The 15,193-nt window shown below is 45.2% G+C and overlaps 1 protein-coding gene and 1 pseudogene across 1 annotated transcript in view; both read right to left on the bottom strand.

The window, feature by feature from the left end:
* DENND2C (DENN domain containing 2C) overlaps nucleotides 1-14,331 on the bottom strand; it is a 64,465-nt gene extending 50,134 nt beyond the window's left edge. Inside the window, exon 1 of the mRNA XM_040998605.1 lies at nucleotides 14,254-14,331. The gene's annotated coding sequence lies outside the window, so the exon portion shown is untranslated. The remainder of the gene's footprint in view (nucleotides 1-14,253) is intronic.
* Nucleotides 2,256-2,553, bottom strand: LOC121168469 (annotated as a pseudogene).
* Nucleotides 14,332-15,193: the final 862 nt, after the last annotated feature.

Raw genomic sequence — 15,193 nt, forward strand, 5'->3', positions numbered from 1 at the left:
ACGTACCAAGCTCAAGGAGCGCAGTGACCAAAACTGCCTCTGCCAGCAGAAGTTCATTACTCTTCTCAAGGCTATCTAGAATCATAATTCATGAATTTGAGGATTGCAAGAAAACTTCAAAGAAACTGCACGGTGTGTGTGTTTCCTGGCCTCCTGGGGGGATCGGGCGGAGGTGTTCTTCCTGTTACCTCAAGCCCAAGAACTTAGAAATAACCCCATAGAGTGCTTAAAACCTACCTCCAGAGTATATATAATGCATGTATAATGTACATTGCTTTATTTCTGTTTAGAATTATATACAAAAAGGCAAGCTTCAAGGATTTCCAACTATAGACAATAACAGGTTCTTCTAAAAACAGTCACATCCATTGTATGTAATTTCTTCCCTCAACCTAAGACATTCCTAAGTTTTCAAATCACATCCCCAAATATATATTCTTCGGTTATTTTGCCTCACTTGCTAATATAAAGGCATCAAAACTAAAACTGCAGTCACATAATGATGTATGTGAGTGGAGAGGAGGAGCTGAGCCCTTGCATTTGACAACAGGGCATTAGATAACTGATTCCAAAAACATGGTAAGACCAGACAACAGTTAAAACCTGAGCGAAAAGTGAATCATCGGACGGAAGATCTTCCTCTGTCTCTTCTCTCTGTATATCCGCCTTTGCAATAAAAATAAAACAAATCTTAAAAAAAAAAACCTGAGCGAAAAGTGAGAAAATAGAGAAAGCATGAACATACTTATTTGAAAGTCAGTAAAAGGAACGCTAAATAATATTGGGAATCTTTTATTATTAAAACCTGGTGGAAAAACAATAAAAGATACAACAAACACATGGGAGAAGGCCAAGAGGTAAAGTGTCAGAAGAAAGGGCTGCTAGGTCGCATACAGTCTGAGAACGCAGGCAGCTGACGTGTGTCTGAGGAACGCCAGGACCAAGCCAGGAGGCCGACTGAAGAGCACCATGCCAAGGAGAAACGCCACACCTTCCTGACGCCATCCAAGCACCTCTCATTGGACAGCCTGTCTCTGCTACACTGTCTCCCATGTGCCTGAGTATAAGACCCCAACAAAATAAACCATCACCGGAGACTGCTGTTGTGGTGCTATAGGTTAACTCGACAGTTAAGACAGCAGAAGGGCCAGTTTTCACTGATTGAGCCCTGGCTGCTCCACTTCCAATCCAGCTCCCTACTAGTGCACCTGGGAAAGTAGCATAAGACACTCCAAATGCTTGGGCCCCATTCACTCATGTGGGAGACCAGAATGGGGTTCCTGGTTCTTGGTTACAACCTGAACCAGAATCTGGCTACCGTGGCCATTTAGGGAGTCAATTCATGGATGGAGGGTTTCTTTTCCTTAAATAATAAATTAAAAAGCTTAAAAATGAAACAAAATCATATCTGGATTGCTCATTAAACTTTTGACATGTTTAAAAATTATTTATTTTTATTAGAAAGATGGATTTAGACAGAGGAGAGACAGATTCCCCATCTGCTGTTTCATTCTCAGATGCCAGCAAGGCCTGGCACAGAGCCTGGACCTCCATATGGGGCTCTCACACAGGTGGTAGCGGCTCAAGCACTCGAGCCATCTTCCACTGCCTTGCCAGGCACATTAGCAAAGAGCTGGAAGTGGAGCAGCGGGGATTCGAACCAGTGCTCATTTGTGATGTTGCGATCTGAAGAAGCAGTTTGACTCTCTCATTCCACAAAGGCAGCCCTCTTCTATTGTCACTGGACAGGCAGATTTACAGAGAGGAGAGACAGAGAGAAAGATCTTCCACCTTCAGCTAGAGCTGAGCTGATCTGAAGCCAGGAGCTTCCTCCAGGTCTCCCACACAGGTGCAGGGTCCCAAGGCTTTGGGCCGTCTTCCACCTCCTTTCCAGGCCACAAGCAGGGAGCTGGATGGGAAGCGGCCCTGACTTGGGATGCCTGTGCTTGGAGGTGGATAATTAGCCAGTTTAACCAATGTGCTGGCACTTCCAGTCAGTATCTATTTGCAAAGCAGCCAAAGAATCTGAGGTCAGTTAATAATACCATGTGACCTTATTCTATGAAAATTAAAAATAACCACATTACAAGATAGAGAAAAGGCCTGCTTAGTTAAGGGTAAAATGTACAAGAGCTGCTCAGCAACAACAGTTAACAGATCAATAAAAGAATATTCTACTAAAATTACATAACATGATTTATACAGTGTCTGGTTTCTTTTCTGAATTTTTAATTTACTCAAAAAGTTTCATGCTTTTATTTAGCTTCCTGACTTTGTGCTTGTGCCTTCAACACTTTCACAACAATTTTCTGCTCAATAAGGAAAGCCCGCTAGATTCTGTCACGGACATATTTAGCACACGTGAAGCCATTATAGGCTCCGCCAACATGCTTTTTTCTGTCATTAGAACTTCATCAAAACTCTAGGTCTCACAGCATAAACCCCTCACAGTCAGCCTGGGCACACGCCCTGTGCCTTCCCAATTCTGTTCCCGGGAGTTTGAGACAGTCTGTTATAGGAAAGCCTACTGCGGTATGTCCAACTTTGGACCATATATAGGATCTGTTATGTGATTCTTCTACTCCTTTGAAGATAGGCATAAAGCATGAACAAGGTAAACCGCAACCAAAGGAGAAACTACTGAGCATCTCTACCTGAAGAATGCTAATGCTTTGTTTCTTAGTGTGCATAACAAAAGATCATGGGGACCAAGCAAGTTAACCATAGGATGGTAGAACTGAAGCTGGAGCACAGGGGTGCACGGAGAGCGTACATGTGGGGTGGAGGGAGTGTTATGGGGGTGATGATGACGAGACAGATACAGAGATGCACAGAAAGGGCTCACACTTGCTGGTACACTGCTACCAAAGCTCACAGCAGCCTTGGGCTAGGACCAAAGCCTCAATCCCTGTTTCCTATGTGCCTGATGGGGCCCCGATTACTGGGGGAAGCTGGAGGCAGGGGCTGGAGCTGCACACGACCACCCTTCCTGCGGGCTAAATGCTAACTCCTAAGAATAATTTTTAAATAATCTTCATTAGGAATCTTGGACTTTACTTCAACATTTTTGTACCCCCCAGGTCTTCTAAATTTTTAACTTTTTCTTCTTATGAACTACTAACATGTAAAGGCAAATAGATCTAGTTTGATTTTTAATTTGCAATGATTGAAAATACTGCACTTAGGGAATAGACTTAAAATCGAAAAATAAAATTGTTTGTACCAACAAGAGCTAAGATTTCCTCTGCTTTGCCTGACTTTGAGTAATAGTAATACAAATTAACTGTGTAATGACAACTATTGATGATCAAATTAGTCATCACTCTAATTCACCAAATTTTCCTTTTTTTATTGTTGTTGTTCCATAGTATTTCTTAGAGCTTAAATGAGACCAAAGTGAAGAGGAATTTCAGTAAACACTGTTATGGAGCAGGCTATGTCATTTCCTCTGAGCAGGCCCTATTACTAGAGTCTTAATAGACTCTTATTTAATCAGAATATCAAAGAGTACAAATAAGTATTTAAATACAAAATTATGTTCCAGATTGCTAAGTAACCACTTCAAGCACACCCCACACAGCTGAAGTGATTTGGTTTTTTGTTTTGTTCTGTTTTATTCCAACAGGAAAAAAAGGAGAAAAACAACATTCTTTTAAGTAACAGAAAGAATCACATACACAGTTTTATCAATCTGTCCTAAATTTTAACATTCTCAGAAAATACCCCCACAAGTATGTAATTTCTATTAACTGAAACTTAACAACAATGGCTCTCCTTGTCCTTTGCTGTTAATTTTTATCAATGTATGAGTTAGAAACCTAAAAAAAAATAAATAAATAAAACCTTTACCTAATATCATAGGATTTATACCACCTAAATGATAAAAAATTATATTTTCAGACTGTTTATAAGGAAGCAACATTTGGAGAAGAAAAACATCTTAAATTTTCTGCTGAAAAATTGAGTAAGGGCCCAGCACAATGGCCTAGTAGCTTGAACGCACCAGGATCCCATAAGTGTGCCAGTCATAATCCCAGTGGCCCCACTTCCCATCCAGCTCCCTGCTTGTGGCTGGGGGGGGGGGGGAAGGGTTGGGTGGGGACAGTCAAGGACAGACCAGGTGTTAGGAACCTGCACCCGCATGGGAGACCAGGAGAAGGTTCTGGGCTCCTGGCTTCAGATTGGCTCAGTTGCTACTGTTGCGGCTGCTAGGGGAGTGAACCATTAGATGGAGAATCTTCCTCTCTGTCTCACCTTCTCTCTGTGTATCTGCCTTTCCAACAAAAATATATAAATCTTTTTAAAAAGAACTTTAAAAAAAATAGAGTAAATCCCTATAATACTAAAATATGCAAAAAATTATTCCTCTTTAATTTCTCCAATTTCACCATCATCTACTTAGTCACTCACTCAAACTGTCATAGTGCTTCTAAAGTGAAAAAAAAAATAAACAATCTTCATTTTCTTTTCCACATAAGGATAAAAGTTATTTATTCATTCAAGTCAGAGAAGAAAAAGATCAAAGATGCTATCCTGTCCATCCCCCAATCTAGGATACTCCTTCAAGGCTTGGTCTTAAATTTCACCAAGGTTTCAACCCCCTATTCAAGGCAAAAAAAAGATTGCTATTTCACAGTTCTGTAAAAATTATTGGACAATGAAAAATATTTTCAAGCATAATGACATTACTCTAGCTCTTGGTATCTAGGTCTCAAATCAACAAAGGGTGCAGGATCCCAAGGCCCTGGGCCATTCTCTACAGCTCTCCCACTGCTCTTCCAGCCAGGGGGCCAGAAGGGAAGTAGAGCAGCTGGGATATGAACCAGCATCCATATGGGTTCCCAGAGAGTGCAAGGCGAGGACTTTAGCTACTAGGCTACTATACAGGCCTAAAATATTTTTTTCTTTAAACTAAACTTACAAATCCAAAAATCTCCCAGGACATCTCTTAGAATAAAGGAGGGCAGATTATGGCCTGCTGGGAGGCCAAATCCGAGCCACTGTCTAGTTCTGAAAATCCCCCTCATGGCTTTCACATTCCTGAATGGTTAATGGGAAAAAAATCAAGCTATAACATTTTATGACATGAGCATCATATGAAGTTCAATTTTTAGTGTCCACAGATGAAGCATTACTGGAACACGGCCCATTCCTATCATTCATTTCAGCCAGGAGTGAGGATTGTTTTCCTGCCAAAGGCCATGTGGATATTTATAGTGTGATCTGTAGGCCATACAAATTTATCAATTTAAAAATTAGCCTGCTATCTATGTTGCCTTGCCAAGGACAGATCAAATTACTGCACTGGCTTTATATGGCCTGTGGGCCAGACCTTCCCATCCCTGATTTAAGTACTGCCTACAGCTGCTTTTTTGGCAGGAATGGGGCATTGTGACAAAAACTGTATGGCCCACAAAATTTAAAATATTTACTATCTATCCCTTAAAAACACACATACAAAAAAAATCTGTTTGGCACAGTGGTTAAGATACTTTTAGTCCTTATCAGAACAGCTGGGTTCGGGTTCAGCCACTCCAGCTTTCTGCTAAAGCACACCCTGGGGGGCAGCAGATGCTGGCCCAAGCACCTGGGTCCCTGCCTCCCACAGGGGAGACTAGGACTGAATTCTGGGCTCCCAGCTAGGTCTGTTCTAGCAGGAGCTCTTGTTGCCATTTAAGGAGTCAACTAGCAAAGGGAAGATTTCTTTATGGGTAGTGTCTCTAACTTCCAAAAACAAAAGCGAAAAAAGTTAGCTTTCCAACTCCTTAGAAGACTACCTACACTGAACGATGTTGCGAAATAGAAAAAGAATTTTGAGATATCCTTTTTGAAAAATCTTTCAAAAATGTAATATACTGTTTCAGGTCACCTCAGTGGTTTAAAATAATTTTTTTTATAGATTGATTTAGTTGAGAAGCAAAGAGATGAACTTCCCGTCAAAGAGAGCTCTCATTTGCTGGTTCATTTCTCAAAAGCCTATACCGGTCAGGACTCGGCCAGGCTAAACATGAGAGCCAGGAGCTCACTCCAGGTCTCCCCGGGAGCAGGGACTCAGTTATCTGAGACAGTACCTGTGGCCATCCAGGGCAGACACTGGCAGGAAGCTGGAATCAGGAGCCAGGAATCACATATCAAAGCCAAGTACTCCCATATGGGATGCTGGCATCATTTTTCATTTTCCCTGTGGTTGAATCATTTATTTGAAGAGCACAGCATCAGAGAGAGGGAGATTGTCCATCTACTGGTTCACTCCCCATCTGTTCATAACAGTGATGGTTAGACCAGGGAAGCCAGGAACCACGAATTCCAACTAGGTTTCCCACATGGGTGATGAGGTCTAACACTTGGGCCAAATTCCACTGCCTTCCCAGGAGCATCAGAAGGAAGTGGACAGGAAGTAGAGTAGGAAATGCAAGTAGAAAGCACCTTGGTTGTGACTTTATCTGCTGTAAATAATGGCCCCCTCTGCCAGCCCTGCGAGCAGGCGTCCCACAGCTAAGTCAAACAGCGACCCCAAACCTTCATTCATTTTTTTAAAGGAATGCAGACTCTAAAAAAAAAAAAAGATTTATTTATTTTTATTGGAAAGTCAGATTTACAGAGAGGAAGATCTCCTGTCTGCTGATTTACTCTCCAAGTGGCCACAATGGCTGCAGCTGAGCCAATCCGAAACCAGGAGCCCTGAGCTTCTTCCGGGTCTCCCACGTGAATACAGGGTCACAAGGCTTTGGGTTGTCCTTGACTGCTTTCCCAGACAAGCTGGGAGTTGAATGGGAAGCAGGGCCACCAGGATTAGAACCAGCACGCATATGGGATCCTGGCAGATGCAAGGCGAGGACTTTTAGCCACTAAGCTACAGTGCTGGCCCTAAACCTTCATTCTTTAAAGAGGGATACAGGATCCACATGTTGGTTCAACTGGCTAATAATCCTCTATCTCCATGCACCGCGCATCCCATTAGGCGTTGTTTATTTCCTGGCTGCTCCACTTTCTTTTTTTTAAAGACTTATTTGTAATAGAAAGTTAGAGAGGAAGATCTTCCACCCGATGATTTACTACCCAAGTGACCTCAATAGCCGGAACTGCATTTTAGCTGGCAATCCGAAGCCAGGAGACCAGAGCCTCTTCGGGTCTCCCACACAGGTGCAGGATCCCAAGGCTTTGCGCCGTCCTCAACTGCTTTCCCAGGACACAAGCAGGGAGCTGCATGGGAAGCAGGACGGCTGGGATTAGAACTGGCACCCATATAGGATCCTGACACACTCAAGATGAGGATCTTAGCCGCTAGGCTATTGCACTGGGCCCTACTCCATTTCTGACCTAGCTCCCAGCTTGTGTCCTGGGAAAAGCAGTAGAGGATGACTCAAATGCTTGTGACCTTGTACCAGTGTGGGAAACCCGGAAGAGTTTCCTGGCTCCTGGCTTCAGATAGGCTCTGCTCTGGCTTTTACAGCCATTTGGGGAGTGAACCAGTAGATAAAAAACCTTTCTTTTTGTCTCTTCTCTTTTAATTTGCCTTTCCAATAAAAATAAATCTTAAGAAAAAAAGAGGATCACAAATTTTGGAATGGTTATGACATCTAGATGGTATCAAGATGAAACAGCTGGCAAACATTTCTTGATAATCTAAATTAATAGGAAACGATTTTGATTTATTTGAAAGAGAGAGTGATATGGATGGGGAGCTGGGACCCGCTCAGATAGAGGCCAGGAACTCCGTCATATGCTTCCATGCAGGTGCCAAGGGCCCAAGCACCTGGACCATCACCCACAGTCTTCCCAAGTGCATGAGCAGGAAATCGTTTCAGAAGCAGAGCGGCCAGGACGCCAACAGACATTCTTATATAAATATGATGCTGGCATCTCAATGCCACGCTTGACTTTTTTTTGTTGTTGTTTTGCAAGCCTTTTTTTGTTTTTGTTTTTGTTCTGCCTCTGATATCCAACAGCTAATAATCTAGTGTTGGGTCAGTTACACACTTCCATAGTCTTGATTCAAAGTAAATGGGCTACACATACCATGAAAATAGCACAGGAGAGACAAAAATAATTTCATAATAAAGTTAGAAGATCTTACTTTCTCTTGTGACTGTGAGTTTTCTATGAAAGAGGAACCGTAGGGGTCGGCACTCAGCCCCAGTCAAGAAACCAGGTTGGGCCCGGCGCGGTGGCGCAAGTGGTTAAAGGTCCTCGCCTTCCACGCCCGGGATCCCATATGGGCGCCGGTTCTAATCCCGGCAGCCCCGCTTCCCTTCCAGCTCCCTGCCTGTGGCCTGGGAAGGCAGTCGAGGACGGCCCAAGGCTTTGGGAACCTGCACCCAAGTGGGAGACCCGGAAGAGGCTCCTGGCTTCGGATCGGCATAGTATCGGCCCGTTGTGCTCACTTGGGGAGTGAATCATCGGACGGAAGATCTTCCTCTCTGTCTCTCCTCTCTGTATATCTGCCTTTCCAATAAAAAAATAATAAAAATAAATCTTTAAAAAAAAAAAAAAAGAAACCAGGTTAAGATGCCTGCCTCCCATACTGGACTACCTGGGTTGGATAGCAAGTTCCAGCTGCTGCCTCCCTTTCCTAATACACCCTGGGAGGTAGCAGTGATGGTTCAAGACATGGATCCTGTCAGCCATGTGGGACACCGGGATTGAGATTTGGCCCCCAACAAGAGGTGTGGCATTTGGGGAGTAACCAGCGCATGGGAGCTCTCTGTCTCTTTCTTTGAATCTACTTCTCAAATAAAAAGATAAGAACTCCAGAAATACTTCAGATAATACATTTCTGAAGTAAAAGCATGGCTCCCAAATGACATGGCTCCCAAAAGAATATTAACAGAGAGAAACTCACTTAGATGTAAAAGTTGTTTAACTTTCAATTAAACTTTTATAATAACAAAGCATAAGATAAAATTAGCATAAAAAATCAGTTCCGCCCACTTACCCAAAGTGAATCATGCATCTTGGGCCTCTTCCTTTCTAATTCTACATGTTCTCCCTAAACAATTTCATCTGCTCCTCACTGGCTAACTCAGAAATGTGCACCACCCACCTGAAGGCTCCACAGACACTTCACAAAGTTAACATGTTCAATACTGAAATGAGTACCTTCCCCCCACAATACAAAACACACACGAGATCGTTGGTCCATATAAGTTCCCAAGCTGAGAAACTACATCATTTACTTCACTGTTCATCTCCAAAACCAACTTTTTTCTTTATCATTAATTTTATAAGACAGTTCCATAGGCACTGGGATTTCCTATATTCTCCTCCCCAAGTGCCCTCCCCCTGTCAACTCCACATCATCATTATCTGCCCTGTCCTCTCCACCCATCTTACTGCTTTCAATTCCAAGTACTTATCTTACCTAGACTATTTCAACAGCAATAGTCTTCAACTTGTCTCCTTATCGGCTGCCTTTCTCCATCCATTCCAACCTCCTCACCATCCCTTCCCCAACTTATCTTTCCCAGTTACTTAAAATCCTTCCCTGGCTCTCCATTGTCTTTACGATCAAGTCCAAAGTCCTTAGCAGGCTCCTCACTACTTGGCACAAGGAGACTTTTCTTTTTCTGAATCAAAATTTGTCACTTAGAAATATTTTAAATGTATTTAACGGCATATTGAACAGTAAAATACTTTACCAAACTGGTTAATCAGTCATTTCGTCACTCCAAATTAGCAGACCTGAAACCAGACATTCACCTAGCAATTTCAGTGATTCTAATGTGATCAGTAGCCAAATTCCCCAATTTTCTTTTTTTCAGCCTATTTCCAGGAACATGTTGTTTAATCACCCATCTGCATAACATAACTGTAACTACAAGGAACTACAATGCATTCCTCAAACATACTTTCACATATATCCCTGATTCGTATTCACCTCTTAACTCCTTCCCCCAAACCAGAAATCCCTCTTTATCCTTCAAAGCCAAATTAAAATATGATAAATTCTCCTTATCTTCCTCCTTACTACAAGAAGAATCCTTTTGCTTAGGGCTGGCACCAGAGTACAGCAGACTAAACCTCCACCTTTGGTGCCATGCATAATATATGGGCATTGATTTAGTCCCGGCTGCCCCATTTCCCATCCAGCTCCCTGCTTGTGGCCTGGGAAAGCAGTGGAGGATAGCTCAAGTCCTTGGGCCCCTGCACCCGTGTGGGAGACCCGGAAGAAGCTCCTGGGTTTAGACAGGCCCAGCTTTGACCGCTGTGGCCATTTGGAGTATGAGCCAGTGGACAAAGGATCTCTCTCTTTCTCTCTCTCTCTCTCTCACTGCCTTTCAAATAAAAATAAACGAAGCTTTATAAGAAGGACTCATTCTGTTTCATTTATGTACCTTCTGTGCTGACTCTTTTACCACACTGGAATTGTTGGACTCTACTTATGTGTCTGGCTGTAACCATCCTAAAGAGGGGTATGTTTTCTTTTCCCTAACATTTAATGTTTGATCTACACAAACGTATATTTAACTTTTTAAAAAACTTCTTACTAAAAAATAAGTATCTCTATGTCATTAAGATAATGCCACAACTGCAGTCACTGAGTCACTGAGAGCTTAGAAACACAAAGAATCCCACGTCATTCACCAGCAGAAAAAAACATGTTTTTACATTCAAAGTATAATTAAACTGTAGCTTGCACATGCCCTCATCTATATCTTGCAATACCAGTTTCTTTTTAGAAAAGTTCTCCCTAGAACTCGCTCTCTTTTAAGTATCTGTTGGATATCATTTGTATCTCACTGACAGCTGGAAACTCATCATGACACACAGGTTAAAATCAGAGCCTGAATGATCTGCAACCTGTCTCTGCTACCAAGGCCGCTGCTCACGGGCAAGTTTTCCAAGTACCATACGCACTCAATGCAAATTGAGTAACAGCACAGCTCTGGGTGCTGTTGGATTAAGCCAGGTAATTTTTGCAAAGATTTCAGAATACTCAGAGTAGGTCTCAAGAAATGTTATTGCTATCATCATCTTTAAAAAAAAAAAAAAAATCACAGGGCCTTGCCAGGTGATCTAGCGGCTAAAGTCCTCGCTTTGAACACGCCGGGGTCCCATATGAGTGCCAGTTCTAATCCTGGCAGCTCCACTTTCCATCCAGTTCCCTGCTTGTGGCCTGGGAAAGCAGTCAAGGATGGCCCAAAGCCTTGGGACCCTGCATTCGCGTGGGAGACCTGGAAGAGCTCCTGGCTCCTGACTTCAGATTGGTGCAACTCCAGCCATTGCGGTCACTTAGGGGAGTGAATCATTGGACAGGAGATCTTCCTTTCTCTTTGTCTCTCCTCCTCTCTAAATATATATGACTTTCAAATAAAAATAAATAAATCAGGCCCAGTGTGGTGGCCTAGTGGCTAAAGTCCTCGCCTTGAACACGCTGAGAGCTGATATGGTCGCCAGTTCTAATCCCGGCGGCCCCACTTCCCATCCAGCTCCCTGCTTGTGGCTTGGGAAAGGACAGCCCAAAGCCTTAGGTTCCTGCACCTGCGTGGGAGACCTGGAAGAGCTCCCGACTCCCAGCTTTGGATCGGCGCAGCACCAGCCGTTGCGGTCACTTGGGGAGTGAATCATTGGACGGAAGATCTTTCTCTCTGTTTCTCCTTTTTTCTGCATATCCATCTGACTTTGCAATAAAAATAAATAAATGTTTTTTAAAAATAAATCTTTTTTAAAAATCACAAGATATTCAACACTATAATAGCTGCTTTCCATTTTACCTGCAAAGCGGGGAGAAGGAATGTTCCATTTGCTGGTTTACTCCTTCCCAATGTTTACAACCACCTGGGCTGAGCTGGATCAAAGACAGAAGCCTGGCACCTCTTCTAGATCTCCTACACGGGTGGCAAGGACCCAAGCCTTGGAGCCATTACCAGCTGCCTCCCAGAGTGTGTATTAAGAGGAAGCTGGAGTCAAGAGCAGAGTGCAATGTGAGAGGTAGTCATCCCAAACAGCTGGCCCATCATCAGCTTTCAGACAGGCCTTTTTTGTTTTTTAAGTTTTTTGGTATTTATTTTAGTTCACTTGGTACCATACAATTGCCTAGATGGATGAAATTATATGTTGGTCATAAGTGTACAGGATATAACTGTGCCTTTGGATACAACAGGTACTTGGTAAATAATGTGACAGTAAGGCTGCAGATTTCCATGATCAATAAGTTACATACCGCAGAAAATTACGTAGAGAAAACACATGTTGAAAACTGGTGGTGTTTTGTTTTGTTTTTCAGATTTACAGAGAGGAGAGACAGAAAGATCTTTCATCCATTGGCTCACTCCCCCAAATGGCTGCAACTGCCAGAGCTGAGCTGATCGGAAGCCAGGAACCAGGAGCTTCCTCTTGTCTCCCGTGTGGGTACAGGGTCCCAAGGCCTTGGGCCATCTTCTACTCCTTTCTCAGGCAACAGGCAGGAAGCTGGATGATAAGCAGAGCAGCTGGGAAAGGAACTGGTACCCTTACAGGATCTCAACACTTGCAAGGGGGAGGTCTAGCCAATTGAGACATTGCCTAGCCCTACTGAGCCAAGCCCTAAAACTGGTGTTTTAGAGAACTTTCCAAGTACCCATTTTTCGCTGAACTGTAGAAACATCTTTAAAAAAAAAAAAAAAGGCTTTTTTAAGTGACACAGAAGTTATATTCAATAGTAACTTTCCCTCTGTTACTCCATTACTTCATTTAATTTGATCTTGGTATCCAGTGGTATAAAATTCTTGCTTCCACTGTAAGACTCACTAAAAGTAATATAGGGTAGGCATTTGAGATGCAGAATGCAACCAGTGGGTGGGAGATCTGCCTGTCTGTCCAGCTGTTTTTGCCCTCTGACTAATTTTAATATGACTTCCAGCTTTAGAAAATTGCCTAATATCAATCAGGAAAATTAATATTCTTCCTTTGTTTCTGTATTTAAAAACTCTGTTGCTACATCAACACACACACACAAGACTAATGAAAAACTAATAGACACTAAAGACACAATTATCAAATTTCCTGGTTTCATCCTGGGAAGCTACTTCAGAATACACCCACAAGCATCCCCCGTGGAAGCCTGAATGGTCACAAACAGCTGCTCATGTTTTATATGTAGCGTGTCCCCCATCCCCTACTCACACACACTCACAAGAAAGCAAATACAGAAAATACAGCTACATATTACAACATGTTAACTTGGAAAGACACAAATCTCCCAAATTACAAAAACAAAAAATTAAGCCCTGATTTGAAAATCAACTTCTTCTACCAGCTCTATTACAACTGTTTACCTCAGGCAAAGAAATGGGTTGATTTCTACCAAACTGTGTGGCAAATGATTCCACAACAGGGTGCAGACAATAGGGGCTATTCTGGAAAAATGTCATCAATCAGTTATAAACACACCATAGTTCAAATACTGCTGATTCGGTGGGGAAAAAAGAAAGCTTCAAGAACTTACTTGCACAGTCAACAAAAATTTCACACTTTATCTAAAACACTGCAGGGCAATCCTCAGCTTCAGGGGAACGGGTTACACGGTGCCTACCTACTGTGTGCCAGAAGCTTCGGAGCTGCTTTGCACAACACATGCTCCAAGGCCACAATTAACCAGCACTGCCTGAACCCTCCAGCTCCGGACTCTGGAATGACCCGAGAGCAAGAGCCTCCCAGCGCGGCAGAACGGAAACAGCCTCAAAGACAGTACATCTGGGAGGACATCTGGGAGGAGGGTCCTGGCTCAAGACTCGGGCTTGACTCACCACCTCATCATCTTCTGCTAACACTCGTCACTTAAATATTCTTAGATGTTCCACCGTCAGGCTTTATTATTATTATCACCATCATTATTACTACCATTAGGATTTCCTTCTTGACATCTTTGAGCATTCTGCCTTGTCAGATTAAGAATCCACACAAATTATCCCAACAGTGTAACCGCGCAGCGTCCCAGCGCGCCCAAGTTCAAGCGAACGCGCTGCCCCGCGGAACCGCCGAGTGCTTTCCCGGGAGTCCTTCCTCCCTCCGCGGGGAGCCGGCAGGAAACCCTCGGCCCGGCTCCACCGCTCCCCGCGAGGGCCGACCACAGCACCACCCACAGACCCGGCGTCGGCGGGGCGCGAGGCCGGACGCGGGGCGTCCCTCGGGGCCCGGGAGCTGTGGAGACTCCCGACTCCCGCCAGCCCGACTCCCTCACAGCCGTCGGACTTGCCGCCCGACGCCAACCGCCCTGCGTGGCTCGCACTGCGGGCCTCAGATGCAGCCCGGGATGGATCGTCCCGCCCCTACCTGCCACAGCTGCTCCACGGCCGGGCTGCGGGGCGCGCGTCCACACGGCCGAGGGACCCAGCGTCCCGGGTCCCACTCGGGCTCCGACAACCCGCCCCCGCAGGTCCGGCCGAAGGGCCCGCCCCGGCCCCGCCTCCGCCCGGACAATCCCGCTTCTCACTGGCTGCTGTTCCCACCCGTCACGCTTGGCCCGCCCTGGGCACCGCCCCAGGGTCCGCGGTGAGGAGGGAACCTCCCGGACTGGAGCGTCGAGGACAGGCCAGGAGCTCGCCAGGGACCCGGGTGAGCGTGACGCTGGGGCTCGGGCGGGCGGGCGGGCGGGCAACCGGCCACACCGTCGTCTCGCCGAAGCCTCGAGCCGGAGCCCCGTTGCTCTCCCCGTGCCTGCCGTCAGCCGGTCCGAGAGCGGCGCACTTGAACTTGTACGTGGCAGTTGACCCTTCACCACTCCTCAGCCAAATGGCACCTCACTGTGGCGCCTGTCGCCTGTAGCGGGACGGGCAGCACCCTTTCTCCCCGGCTGGGCCGCTGCTGCCGACCTTCCTCAGGAGTGGTTGCATTAGGGGCGCCAGAGACGGTGCCCGGGACGCCGGGAGCAGCAGCGGGGCTTGAGGACACCCGGAGCTCCCCGTCAGGGCCGTGCGGGGCGTCGTGCGTGCTGCGGGCTGCAGCCCAGGTTCAGCCCGAGCGGTGAGACCAGCCTGAGCGGAGCCTGTTTCCCAGGCCCGGGTTCCCCGCCCCGCCCTACCCCACCCGGGCCTCCCGCGTCTGCGGACCAAACCCTTCCCACATTTGTTCACAAGGAGGTACCAGAATAGTATGACTCCCAGAAAGAGAGGTGTTGGGTTACACATCACAGAGAACTGTCACCATCCAGCTTAACCGAAACAATAAAGGTAGCAAACCGGTGTGAAGTCGTCAACTGTGGACAGTGAAATCG

Source organism: Ochotona curzoniae, unplaced genomic scaffold (assembly GCF_017591425.1).
Source record: "Ochotona curzoniae isolate NIBS_2020 unplaced genomic scaffold, NIBS_Ocur_1.0 scaffold_1037, whole genome shotgun sequence".
Classification (NCBI taxonomy): Eukaryota; Metazoa; Chordata; class Mammalia; order Lagomorpha; family Ochotonidae; genus Ochotona; species Ochotona curzoniae.